We start from the raw sequence: 14,437 nt of genomic DNA, 5'->3' as shown, positions 1-14,437 counted from the left end.
TGCTGAACTAGAATTCTATAGCCAGAAAAAAATACATAAAAATTGAAGGTAAAATAAAGACTTGTTTCTATAAATATTGAAATAAATTATCATTAACAAACAATTAAAATAATAATAAGGACTACCCTGGTGGCACAGTGGTTAAGAATATACCTGCCAATGCCGAGGACATGGGTTCAATCCCTGGTCCGGGAAGACCCCACATGCCACGGAGCAACCAAGCCCGTGCACCAAAACTGCTGAGCCTGCTTTCTAGAGCCTGCAAGCCACGAATACTGAGACCATGTGCTGCAAGTATTGAAGCCCTTGTGCTCTAGGGCCCGCGTGCTGCAACTACTGAGCCTGCATGCCTAGTGCTGTGTGCTCCACAACAAGAGAAGCCACCACAATGAGAAGCCTGTGCACCACAACAAAGAGTCACTCCCACTCGACGCAACTAGAGAAAGCCCAAGCGCAGCAATGAAATCCCAACACAGCCAAAAAAAAAAAAAAAAAAAAAAGCCAGAAGTCTGGCTTCTATTATGAGCATGAGGAAAATTCTGGCTTTAAGCCAAATATTTTTCAGCTGAGAGTTCCACAAAAACTTAGGCTATATATTTTTTTCAATTCAAGTGTTTTTATTTGTAAAAATAATGTATGTGCATTGTTGAAAGCTGGAAAGAAATCATAGTATGAAGAGAAAAAGTCACCTATTTTCCTGTTAAATTTCCTGTTAAATTTTATTGTACTTTTCTTGATGTTTTCTCAGTATTTTACATGGATGATAGTAATATGCATTTAATTTATAATTATAAATTTTCCCTTCACTCTGCTAAATTAAAATGTTTTTGTTGTTGTTGAAAAACAATGAAAAATGATTATAATGATCTTGAGTGGAAGTATGGAAATGCAGGATGGAATAAAGAGCAATGAATAGTGTTAAATATTAAATAAAAAGTAAGTATTGATGCAATAATAACAAAAACATACAGTTTAAATATATCTATAATCTAAAAACATGAGAATGATAGCATGAAAGGTAAGAAGTTAATAAATAGTTTTATGCTCTTTATATCACCTTGAAAGTTGTAAAAAGAATAATTACAAGTATACTTGAATTAATCATGAATCTTGTAAGCTTTAGGGTACCTGCAAGTAGAACAGTATATTTTAAAAGTATATATCTAAGAAACATTAATAGAATTAAACTAATAGAGTAAAAACTCTATTTTAGAGTTTTTATAGAGTGAATAAATGGAATTATAAATAAGGTAATTTAATCCAGAAGAAAGCAAGAAGTGAGAGAATCAGGAGATTTAAACAGGATTGAAAATTTTTAATTACATAGTATAAACTAAACCAGATTCTTCAATTGAACAATAAAATATTCAGATTGGAAGGTAGTGGGCACAATGAACTGCCAAGGAGAGATACACCTAAATTAAAAATACAGAAAAACTGACCTACAAACAATGGAAAAAGTATATCTTATAGACACTAATCAAAAGAAGGTTGCTGTAGCTATGTGTGCATCAGACAAGTTAGATTTTAAAAGTAAAACATTGCCATAAATAAAGAATGATCTTTCAGAATAATTTTTAAAAATTACCAATCTCTCAGCAAGGTATAACACTTTTATATCTATATGAATCCAACAACCATTCAAAATAAACAACTTCTAGAAAACTGGAGAAAAAAGAGACCTTCAGTAATGTGAAAAACTGTATTTACAAAATCTACAGTAGCCTTCATACATAATGGACCATTACTGAATGTTTTTCTCAGAATTTTCCATGAATCAAGGATGTACATTTCCTTCAACATTCTGCCCAATGTTCTAACACAGTAAGACACTTTTTCCTATTTCCTATTTAACACTGAAAAAAATGATCAATTACAGGCAGGTTATAGATATAAATATGAAAGGTAAAACAATAAATCTTTCAAAAGAGTACATAGAAGAATAACTTCATGAACTTGGGGGTAGAAAATATTTCCTATGTCACATAAAGCACTAACCATAAATTAAGAGATTGATTAATTGGTCTCCAATAAAATTAGAGGCTTCTGTTTATCAGAAGACACAATTAAGACAGTGAAAAGGTAAACCACAGAGTAGGAGAAGATATTTGCATTATATATCACCACAAATCAATTTTTAAAAAGACAACCAATTCAATAAATAATATGTACAAAAGACTTAGGCACATCACAAAGAAGTGCAATGGCAAGATTATTAAATATAAAATATCTTGTAAAGATAAGAGATGTTTTCCTATGTGTACAAAGATTTCTTATGCCAAAAATATGATTATTTTGCTTTGACCACATTTTTTTCTTGGTAATATTCCATAGGATGATGACTTACATATTTGATGGTAGTTAAGATAATTTGTCAGAGTGTGCATAGCTCCCTTTAAAGCTGGGGCAAGGATATTGATGTTCTTTTTTCTTTGTTAGCTATAAAAAAATGATACCAATAGTATTTCACTCACATCTTTGAGTGTCTAACATCTGCAATTTATTCTAATAGTGTGGTTAAATTTTCTCTGATCTAAAGAGAGGTCATATAGGAAGATATGCAATATTCATTCTTTTTTTTAATTGAACTATAGTTGACTTACAATATTGTGTTAGTTTCAGTGTACAACATAGTGATTCAGCTCCCTCTCTCTCTCTCTCTCTCCCTCTCTCTCTCTCTCTCTCTCTCTCTCTCTCTCTATATATATATATATATATATATATATACTTTTCAGATTCTTTTCCATTATAGGTTATTACAAATCCTTACTGTATACATTCTTTATTTTTGAAAGTACTGCCCCAGCCATCTCTCTCTGAAAATGAGGATGATTTAGATTAGCCAATGCATTATTTTTCCTTTAAAATAATCTCAATATTGTTCAACTATAGGAGCATTGAAAATACTAACCCCTCTGCCAGAGTTCCTGCATTACTGTGTCAGTGCTTCTATATTGAGTTTTCTTTTGCTCAGACATTTGGCTGCACCTGCTTTATCTGTGAAGTATCTTGAGTGAGCCTTCATGGTGATGCAAGATGGTAACCAGTATAATAGTACATTTCTAGTAGGTTTTGGTGAGGATAAGTACATATCTATTTAACATTTTGCATTTTTTTCATGTTTGTATACCCCTCAGCTGGGGTTGGAATACCCCATAATAGAATTGAATTTTATTTGTATTAAAATTAAATTTAATTTATTATAATGTTTTTATGTATTAATTTAAAACTATTTTTAAAGAGGAATTATAGGAAAATTAATTTTAACTAAAGGTATTTTATATTTTTATATTTAATACTTAAATATAAATAGTAGACAAAGAAATATTCAATGAGCCATGAGTAGTATCCACTGTATTAAATACATATATACATATTTCAAAAATATCTTAATTATGTCCAGCTGATGCTCATAAAGGGAAAATCAATTAGCAAATTAACTATTGAGTTGCTAGACTTCTCTAAAGCTAAATAATTTTGCTAGCTATACAAAGAATGTCCTTGAATTTTACAAGTCTGAATTTATTACCAGGGAAGTCAGCTAAGCAAACATTTTTATCTGTTGACATTTAGTCAAGCCAGAAGTTTTTTGTTTATACAAAGCTTTACATACATTGGGAATGTTTTTCTTCTTTCTCGATAATAACCACAGTGTGCTCTTTAGGCATAATATCATTAGGCAGTCATACAGACATTTCAGATATGTGAAATGAAGGGGAAAGAAATGTCCTAGTATTCATGGGATATTTAATATGTGACCTTGACTGAGTTAGGTATGTATGCATTTTTTAAGACAATATTGAAACATAAGACCTAAGACTGTAAAACTCCAAGAAGGAAACATAGGGAAAAAGCTCCTTGACATTGGTCTTGGCAACAGTTGTTTTTGTTTTCGTTTTTGTTTTTAATATGACATAAAAGGACAAGCAAAAAAGCAAAAATCAACAAGAGGGACTACATCAAACTAAGAAGCTTATGCACAGCAAAAGAAACAATCAACAAGATGAAAATGTAAACTATGGAATAAGAGAAAATATTTGCAAACCATATATCTGTTAAGGGGTTAAAATCCAAAATATATAAAAGGCTCATACAACTCAATAGAAAAACAAACAAACAAACAATGTTAGTAAAAAGTAGGCAGAGAAACTGAATAGACATTTCTCCAAAGATGACATACAAATGTCTAACAGGTAAATGAAAAGATGCTCAACATCACTAATCATCAGGAAAATGCAAGTTAAAATCACAATGAGATATCATCTCTCATCTGTTAGAACAGCAGAGGTAGTAAGTATTGGTGAGAAAGTGGAGAAGAGGTAAACCTTGTACACTGTATTTGGGATAGAAATTGATTCACCCACTATGGAAAACAGTAAGAAGATGCCTCAAAAAATTAAAAATAGAACTATCATAAGATCCAGCAATTCCATTTCTGATTATGTATCCAAAGGAAATGAAAATGTGCTATCAAAAAGATATCTGCATCCCCTATTCATTGTTCCATCATTCACAATAGCCAAGATGTGGAAACAGCCTAAGTGTCTGTTAATGGATGAATGAAAAAGAAGTTGTGGTATGTGTATACAATGGAATATTATTCAGCCATGAGAAAGAAGGAAATCCTGTCATTTACAATAACATAAATGTACCTTGAGGGCACTATTCTCAGTGAGATAAGTCAAACAGAGAAAGACAAATACTGTATGATATCACTAATAAGATGTGGAATCTAAAAAAGCTGAACTCTTAGGAACATAGAATGGTTGTTACAAGGGGCGGGGGTTATGGGAGTTAGGGAGATGTTGGCCGAAAGGTACATTATTGCTACTAGAAGATAACTAAGTTCTGGAGATCCAGTGCATAGCATTGTGATTATTGTCAATAATGATATGTTATATACTATAATGTTGCTAAGAGACAAGATCTTAAGTTTTTACCACAAAATGAAATGATAATGATATGATGTGATGGAGGTGTTAGTTAATGCTATGGTGGGAATCACACTGCAATATTTAAATGTATCAAATCAACAGGGTGTACACCTTAAACTCACACAATGTACAATTACATCTCCATAAAAAATATTTTAAAGACTTCATGAAATATTTGTCAGTTTCCTAAGAAGGAGCCAAAAATCAGAAAACTTTCGTAACTTGCTCAAAGTTACACAGCTAATATGTAGGACACTGGGTTTTACTTTAAAGCCTATTATTTTTTTCTTTATCCATCTTCTAAACTGTCTTCTGTTAATCTGTATATTGACAAATAGAACATGGGTGTGCATCACCCTAATTATAAGATATCTTTTTGAATCATTTTCTATTTAAAGTTGTAACATTTAAATTGAAAGCTATTAATCTTTATTCATTATTTCAAAAATATTTCCCATTGATTAATATTTCTAGTTTGAATGGTTTCATAAACAATTAGGTTAAATCAGTGTCAACAAATATTGAGTTTGTTTACAAATGTTTATAAGTAATTTCTAAATAAAAACTGTTCATTTCCCCAAAAGATCCAGTTTTTATACAAAGGGATTCTTTTAAAGAGCTATTTTACAAGGCTAAGAGGGCATTCCTATTTTATGTTATGTATTTGTCATATAGCATGGCAAGTGAACAGTTAAGTACTCACATGTATCAACACTATCAATTTGACAAATAAATTAATGCACCTACTGTGCACAGAATATTTTACAAAGTAGTTTGTGCCTCCAAAAACAAAGCAATTAATTCTGTCCTCAGCACAGCTTGTGAAAAAAGATATATCAAAATATGCATTCATGTTAATGTGGTTAAAGTGGAAATATTTGTGTTAAAAACTGAGTATGTGAAGCATGATGATATATCAGGAGAGAGAAATACATCATAGAGGAAATGATGGTTAGCTGGTGAAAGCAAGGATAGAATTTCATTGTGAAAACTTGGATCAAAGGGTGAGGATGAGGAAATCATATAAGTTAAAGAATCAACATTCAGGTTCTGTATAAATATTTATAATGAATTCAGCAAGCCTATACTAAAGATGAAAAGTGGAAAATAAGATAGAAAACATATAAAACCAAATCAAAGTGGGCTGCTATACATAAACATCTCTTTCAATCATTTTAGCTGAATATAGAAAGTATAATTCTCATATGATTTGACAGAAAGATCTATTTAAATTTCTTGTTATAACTTTCTAAAATTATAGTTTTCTTTCAATCTCCGAAGAAACATTTATGGAAACGTTTTTAAACACAGCAAAGCAATATACTTCTTCAGCGAGATCTTTTACAGCAGCGGTCTCCAACATTTTTGGCACCAGGGACTGGTTTCATGGAAGACAAGTTTTCCATGGATGGGGTGGGGTGGGGGAATGGTTCAGTCAGTAATGCTGAGTGATGGGCAGCATGTGGGATGGCAGATGAAGGCTTCGCTCGCTCGTCCACTGCTCACCTCCTGCTGTGCAGCCCGGTTCCGATACCCGTCGGCAGCCCTGGGTTTGGGAACCCCTGTTTTAGAGTATTCTATGATCAACATGTAACTTATTACATAACCTCTATAATCAGTCAACTTACCAATGGTTTATTTGTATAAAAATGTGATTATGATTATCTGAGCCTCGTTTTAACCTGAGGTTGGGCAATGTCCAGCCTGTAGATCTTTTTAATAGAACACTTGAAAATGAGTATTATCGCACTAGTTAGATGTCCAGATTTGTTGACAGCATGGATAGAGGACTTGCTGGATACCATAGTAAGGTGCAAAGCATGAGTTCCACCCAATCGGCTTTGCATTGTGCTTATTTTAAATATACACAGCTGGGTAAGATGAAGATTGTTCTATTAAAGTCCCTTTTGAATGAATGGTCTAAATTTGTATGTACTGAATAAAGGCTTCCCAAAGAATTTATTCCAAGTGTTTTTATTTCTGATGATTTAGCTAAGAAAAAAATAATTAATAAACATTATCAATTCAGGTTTAGTTAATCTGGCTTTTATTAAATAACCAGAATAATATTAAATTTATTTTAAAAACAAGATAATATTTTTGGTTTTATAAGGTTAATTTATTTGGAAAAATGGCTAATTTAAGAACAGATAAAAGGGAATGTGTCATCAAATTCCCATCAGTAGAACTTAATTGGCATTAAAAAAAAAAAAAAAAAACCTCCAGAATGTGTAAGAAGATTGATGCGGGAGGTATACTGAACCATTTTTAGCAGAAATAAAATGCTGATATCACTTTAGTGAACTTTAGATGAAAATGAAATGTACAGGTTAAAAAAATATATTCAAGACACCACCTTTTTTCATGATAGCTACTTTAATTCTTATCCTCCAAATCATACCAGAATATGAAGGCCACTTTAGGAAAGCAACAGGATCTAGAAACCACAATTAAATAAAGCTAAAATTTACTTACTTATTGACCACTGACTTTTGATAACTGAAAATTACTTTCTATGTAGTACAAATTAAGTAACTTTTCTATCTGGTGTGATTCTATCTAATCAGCTCCTTCCTCATTTGCTTTTGGGAGGAAGTGTGGGAAGGGAGTGGAGACATTTCTAGGTAGTCCAGAGTCATGAGGTTAATACTGTCAGGTTTATCTAATTTCCTTGCCTGTTGCTGCTAATGAATTTTTGCTTATGTCAGTTCTTTTACTAGTTTATTTTTTTCTCCTCTTGTATTATAACCCATATTACTGCTGGCCTTTTTTTTATGTGTCTCTTGTTCCTAGAATTCCTTTCCTTGTCTTTCTCTTTTTATTAGATACTATTTATTTTTGAGGTCCTATCTCTAGTCTCACATATTCTGTGTTACTGTGAATATTCCTTATAATGTTTCTTTTTTTCTTATAACGTTTTTTTGAAAGAGAGTCTTAATTTTTATTTCTTGCCATCCTTGTGTTCCATTAGCCATCCTTATAACCTTAATTTTTCTACTGAGATATAACTAACATATGACATTGTATTATTTTTAGGATTACAACATAATGATTTAATATATGTATATATTACAAAATGATTATCACATTTATTAACATCCATCACCAAATATAGTTACACATTTTTTTTCTTGTGGTGAGAACTTTTAAGATCTACTCTCTTAACAACTTTCAAATATACAATAACAGTATTGTTAATTCTAGTCACCATGCTGTAAATTACAATCCCAGGACATATTGATCTTACAACTGGAAGTTCGTACCTTTTGATGACCTTCAAAGATAGTAATGACTCACTTTAAAATATTTTATTTCCTCCCTCTCTCTGCTCTCACTCTCCATCTCTCTCTCTCTCCCTCTGTGTATATGTTTATGTGTGTGTAGGCTGTTTAATGGGAGAGATTCTGGCTCCCATATATAATCTTTCACTTTGATATTTATTTCTTGTTTGATGAAAGTTCTTTGTAATTTGAAAATTTCTTGTGCATCTTATTTATTTTGACCCACAAATATTTAAGAAAGCAGATGGTTAGCTGTAAACCCTTTAAAGACATGGGTCATGTCCAACCATTTCTGCCATTGTTTATTGACCACATTTGAACTGTAGAATATTGGAGACAGAAAGAGCGTTAGCAACACCGTGCACAGTGAGAATAAAATGCAGGAGATATAATTTGAACTTTAGGTTCAGGCAAGCAGAATTTAAAAGCCAGCTTCTTACTTACTAGCTGTGTGAATTTGAGATGAATATTAAAGAATCTAACCCTCAGTTTTCTCAAAAGAAAAATTAATTATTCCTACTTCATGTATTATTGTATATTAAGTTTTATAAGTAAAACATAAACTCCAAATTTATTAAAAGCAGTGTGATTTTTCTAGCCTATGCACTAGCATTTTCTTCATCTCTGGATGTAAGAAAAATGTTGGAAAATGGAATATAAGAGAAGGAAAGACAATGGGAATAAATGACTGATAGTTTGTAGATGCCGTTAATAAAGAGCCAAGACAAATAAAGTAAGTTTTTTAAGGAGCCTCTGCTCCAGAAATGGTTGTTAAACAAAATAGTGGAAATTTCAAGTGGAAATTGTCCTATAGTTAATAACAACAAGAAAAGATTATTTAATATGTATTCCATTAATTAAGTTTAGCATAAACAATGAAAGTAGTAATCTATAGATATCTCTGAAAAAACAAGAAGAAAAAAATGAGTTAAGGTGTCAGCCAATTTGACTAAGTACAGAAAATGGCATTCAAAATAACTATCCTTTCTCCATTGATTGCCTTTGCTCCTTTGGCAGAGATCAATGTATTATTTTTGTGTTGGTCCATTTCTGGGTTCTCTATTCTGTTCCATTAATCTGTCTATTTTTCCATTAATACCACATTGTCTTTATTACTGTGGCTTTATAGTAAGACTTGAGGTTGTGTAGTGTTACTCCTGTAACCTTGTACTTCTTCATTATTGTGTTGGCTATTCTCAGTTGTTCTTCTTCAGTATTTTTATTTTCATGAAGTATCTTCCTGGGCTTTTTATTGAGATTTTGCTGAATCTGCAGATTAAGTTGGGGGATATAACTTTTTATTTATTTAGTTTCCAGTATTCTGAATGAAGCTCAACTTTATCATTTAAAATTTCATTTTTAATAAAGTAATTAATTTTTAGGTTGAAATTGCAAAATATAAAAATACAATGAAACTTCTCTTTTCTCTGTTCATTCCCAGAGAAACCTCTTTTAATATCCATTTAAATACCTCCAATTGTTGCTGACGTCATTGTAAATAATACGCTTATTGTTTTCTTTCTTCTTTCATATTCTTTACAAAACTGTTGGCTCACCATTATGAAAAATGAGAATTTATTTTGTTTTCCTTGAGTTTATAAGTACCTACTGTTTTCTTTAATTAAAGAATAATGTGTCTTTAACGTATTTCAAATTTATCTTGCCATTACAGATTCCTTTTCTCCTAAAGATAGTACTCTAAAAACTATTTAACTTTTCTCTCCATTGGTTGTTCTCTAGCCTCAATGCAGTGCTGTCTTTTCAGGATTTTGTTTTACTCTATTTCTGGATAAGATCCACTGTCTTCTCAGTCCTGTACCTTCTTTCTTTCTTTATCCTTTTCTTTCATATTTATTTCATGCATAGTTTAAAAAATATAGCATGACCTTCCCTCTGAAGCTTTCTGCAAAGCTCTTCTAAAGTATATTTCTCTCTTATAGGTTTACTAAATATATAAGTATCCCTAAAAATATATATATTTTCTAAGTTTTATAGGTGCTTGGGATTTATATAAATGGAAACATGTCATAAATATTTTCTCAATCTTGATTTTTCACTTTGAAATTCATACATGATTATTTGTGAATCATTAGAATATTCTTTTACATTGCTGTAATAGATTTCATTGGATTTACTGCCAACAGAAACTCACATTGATTTCAGTTATTTATCATCATGAAATTATTCTAGAAAATCTTTCTCTGTACAATTTTAAAGTTTTCTAGGTTAAAGAGTTTTCTAGTTTTTCCACTATACTAGGGATAGTAATTGTTAGGATATGTGTCAACATGTTTCAAAAAATATATATATGTATTAAATGTATAAATTTACATTAAATTTTCTAATGATAAGACAATGTCACATTCTTAAGAATGAAAATTGTTCTGAGAAAATTGTTTACTATGAAGGAATGTTTACAAATTTCTATTTCAAATATGTTAAATCATACTGAAGTTTAGAATTAGCATATTGTCTGACTGAATGAAAGATTATATTATAAAATAACTATGTGTTCTAAAAAATATTGTTTTTCTTAAAATCCCTTTTATCAGATACTAACAAAGCTATTTCAGTTTTTCTTTGTTTGTTTTTTGTTTAGCAATAGAACATTTTATCTAGACATTTTAGTTTTAGCTTCTTTGAAAACATTTTTTTCTAGAAAACATTTAGGTAATTATTTTTTGTCTTTCTTTACCTAGTCTGATCATCTGTCTTCTAACTGACTAATTTAATAAATTTACATTTGTTTTGCTTATGTGTATATTTGAATTTATTTATATGATCATACCTTTTTTTTCAGTTTTAATTTTCTCTTCTGTTGGATTTTTTTTTTCCTTTCTTCTTTTTTCCCTTTTTTTTATGATTTGAAATTATGCACTCTTTGTTTATTTTGTTAGTGTAATTAATCTAACAGTTGCAAGATTTTCACTGTTGGACATCTTTCTAAAAATATTTACCATGGTAATACTATAAGCAAAAGTCCAAAATTTCTTGAAACACCTCCTCATTGATTGCCCTCATTATTTGTTCTAAATGTATGGGCTTATTCCTATATTATATTACTTTGATTACAGATGATAGGTCAGAAAGGAATTTGTGAATAATATGCTTCCTCAAAGGATATATTTCAAAAAGTGGCTATTCTAATTTCCATTTTTGAAATGTTATATATTTATATCCTCTATGCCAATGTATATATATGAAGTCCTGCAATGCCACAACATTTACTGGAAGATAGTTCAGTCATTTTATTATGGTATATTAAATATTATTAAAATATATGTGAATTTTATGTACATTTAAAGAGAGAGAAACATTATAGAACATTGTGATATGTTGATTCTTTCTCTTATTTTCTGAGAAAATGGAGTTCTTCCTTCTATATATACAGACAAAAATACATTTTTTTCTATTTAATTTTGCTCTAGTTTTCTACTGCTCAGTTGTGTGACGGACTCTAAAACAATGGATATCATAATATAACTATCAATCATCACAGGCAAAAATAGTGTCAAGTGCAATTATTTATCAATAGGAGTCTTCTTATCTATTCTAATCTTGCTTTGACTAATATAAGTAATCACTTGAGTACCAATTTTCTCATCCACATATAAGGTAAGGGAATAAGATTTATTATAAAGTTCTTTTTTTTGACAAGTGACAGGTTTCTTTGTATGTTTGAATACATAGTCTTCAGAAAATTTTGTTGAATTTTAAAATAATAATGATATAAATAATAAAAATAATAAGTTACAGCTGTAGTAAGTCTGCAAGTGCTTTGGTCATGTTGTGTATACTGCAAAAACACACATGTGATGAACTTGAAGGAATTTTTCACCTTTGTAGACTTTCTTAAACCAGAGTTCTTTATTAAAATCACTGAGTTTTTAACTCAGATCCTTAGTATGAGGCTAATGGAAATACCAAATAAGCTACTTAATTTTGAGTTTAAATATACTTTTTTGTATTATTCTCAGTATTAACTGGAATATTTTTCCCAATTCAACCTAAATATGAATCCTGTAGATAAACAGTTCAGTTATTTATCTATGGCTCTGTTTAGTTTTTTAACTAAACTCTTGCAGTATTACAGAACTGTATTTTTAGAGATATTTTTTCATAACAAAATACAGTTGTCTCATTTTAAAATAGAGATATTTTAATAGATAATGTATATTTATTAATATACATTTCTGAATATAGAGAAATCTGTATCATGAGTGTAGAAAAGATGCCACTATAAAGATGGCCAACAATTTTTGTATACATAATCAAGTTGTTTACTTTTCATTCATTTTTATTCTTATAATTACTTACAGAATAAATCTGGTTACTATTCTGAACAAAGTGTCTGTAGTCGTACTCAAATGGAAAAATGTACATCACTTAATGTGTTCCAAAATGTATTGTTTTTAGAGATCATACTGATATGATTAAAAGATTATAAAATACTAGCATATCCTTAAATAGTATATCACTTTTTTCTTTTTTTGATATTTCTGTATTTTTCAGTTGTCTAATTGCATTATCACTATTATTTTGTGACTCTTTTCTCTGCTTTCCTTAAAAAAAAGTCACAACATAGAGTAGTAATGGGTTTTATTTGCTTCACTGACTAATATGTTTTATTTAACTCATATGTTTCCATTTACTTCAAAGCTTAAACTTTATTACATCGTTTTCTTTCATATTTACACATCAACATTTGTAACTAAGGGTGATTTTGTTTTTAGTGCATGTGAAATAAATCTTTTAAAGAATGTGATTATAAGCTCCAATTCGATTTTATTGCATTTGTAAGAAGTCAGGACTTTATTAAGTGTGTGACTTCCACTTGCAACCCAAGAGAAATGAATTAAAGGAATAAAAGTGTTTATTTGTTATGAATTTATTATACATATATTCAGTTCACAGCAATCTTTATGCTGTAACTACTTAATTAACACAAAGAAAATTGTTGTAAATTTAAATATTTAAAGAAAAAATTTAATTGTTTAATGTCAATGAACCTTGAAAAAAGATTTAGTGAATTTCTTGAGTGTATTTTTTGTCATAAGTCTAACATTACAGCAATCCTGTTGTTGATATAAACCTTTTGTTTGTACTAAACACAATAATGAAGCTCTCCTTTTTGTCATCAGTTGAAATGTCATCTAATATAATTCTTACTACTGAAAAAGATAGATGATGGAAAGAAAGAAAAGTAATATGCCATCGAAAATGTTTCTGTCTTATGGAACAATAATAATTATTTGAATCAGTGGACTATTTGTTAAGCAACTCCCTATTCATAAGCAATTATATTGATAATTCATAGGGATTATGATAAAACTAGATTATTGTTTCATTTATTAAGTAAATATTTATTAACTAATATGTGCCAGGTGCTTTTCTGGACACTGATGATAGTGAACAAAACAAAAAAATATTTTGCCTTCCATTTCTGTCCACTGTAAAACAGGCTTATATGAGGCACAAATAAGAAGGGAGGGGTGAGTATAAAGCAAGCAAACCCCTTCACAACAAACTAGCGGTGCCTGACTTATGGGAGTTGAGGAGACCTGTGCATTAAATTTGATATTAAGGGATTAAAATTAAAAGCAATGGTTATGGGAACATAATATGCTATAAAAACAATGAAAGTAGAATCAGTTAATGATGATGTTAAGAATATTCTACCAATGGCAATTTTTAAAATTACACAGTTCATGATAGAAATTGAAGGGAGAACAAAGGGTCATGTTTATTAGCCAACAAATTGATACTACTGATGGAACTGGATTCAGGGATATATGGAGCTGTGGAATAAGGATCATCACAACTTGATGAACGTGGATGTTAAGATGTATAATGTGTTGAGAAGAAACAAATAATTTCATCTGATGGGGGCTAAGGTGACTCACACAGGAAGTAGAAGCTTGGAAAGACTTGATAAAGACAAGTTATTAAAATATTCTAGAGTGAAGTTTGGGGAAGACACTGAAAACAACTGGAATAAAAAGATAAAAGTCACAAAGCATGCTTCAGTGTGGCTTTAAATTCAAGTTTTACCTTTCTAAGAGACAAGTCTTTATTTTTCTATTAAAATATTTGTGAATGGAAGTACAGTTCCATATGTGAATTTAAAATAAAATCTTTTAGTATATTTTGTATCATTGACTAGGGTTTTCCACTTTATGTTATTGAAAAAAAAAAAAAAAACAAGAAAACAACGTTTTATTA

Source organism: Lipotes vexillifer, unplaced genomic scaffold (genome assembly GCF_000442215.2).
Source record: "Lipotes vexillifer unplaced genomic scaffold, Lipotes_vexillifer_v1.1 scaffold396, whole genome shotgun sequence".
Classification (NCBI taxonomy): Eukaryota; Metazoa; Chordata; class Mammalia; order Artiodactyla; family Lipotidae; genus Lipotes; species Lipotes vexillifer.
This window is presented reverse-complemented; position numbering follows the sequence as displayed.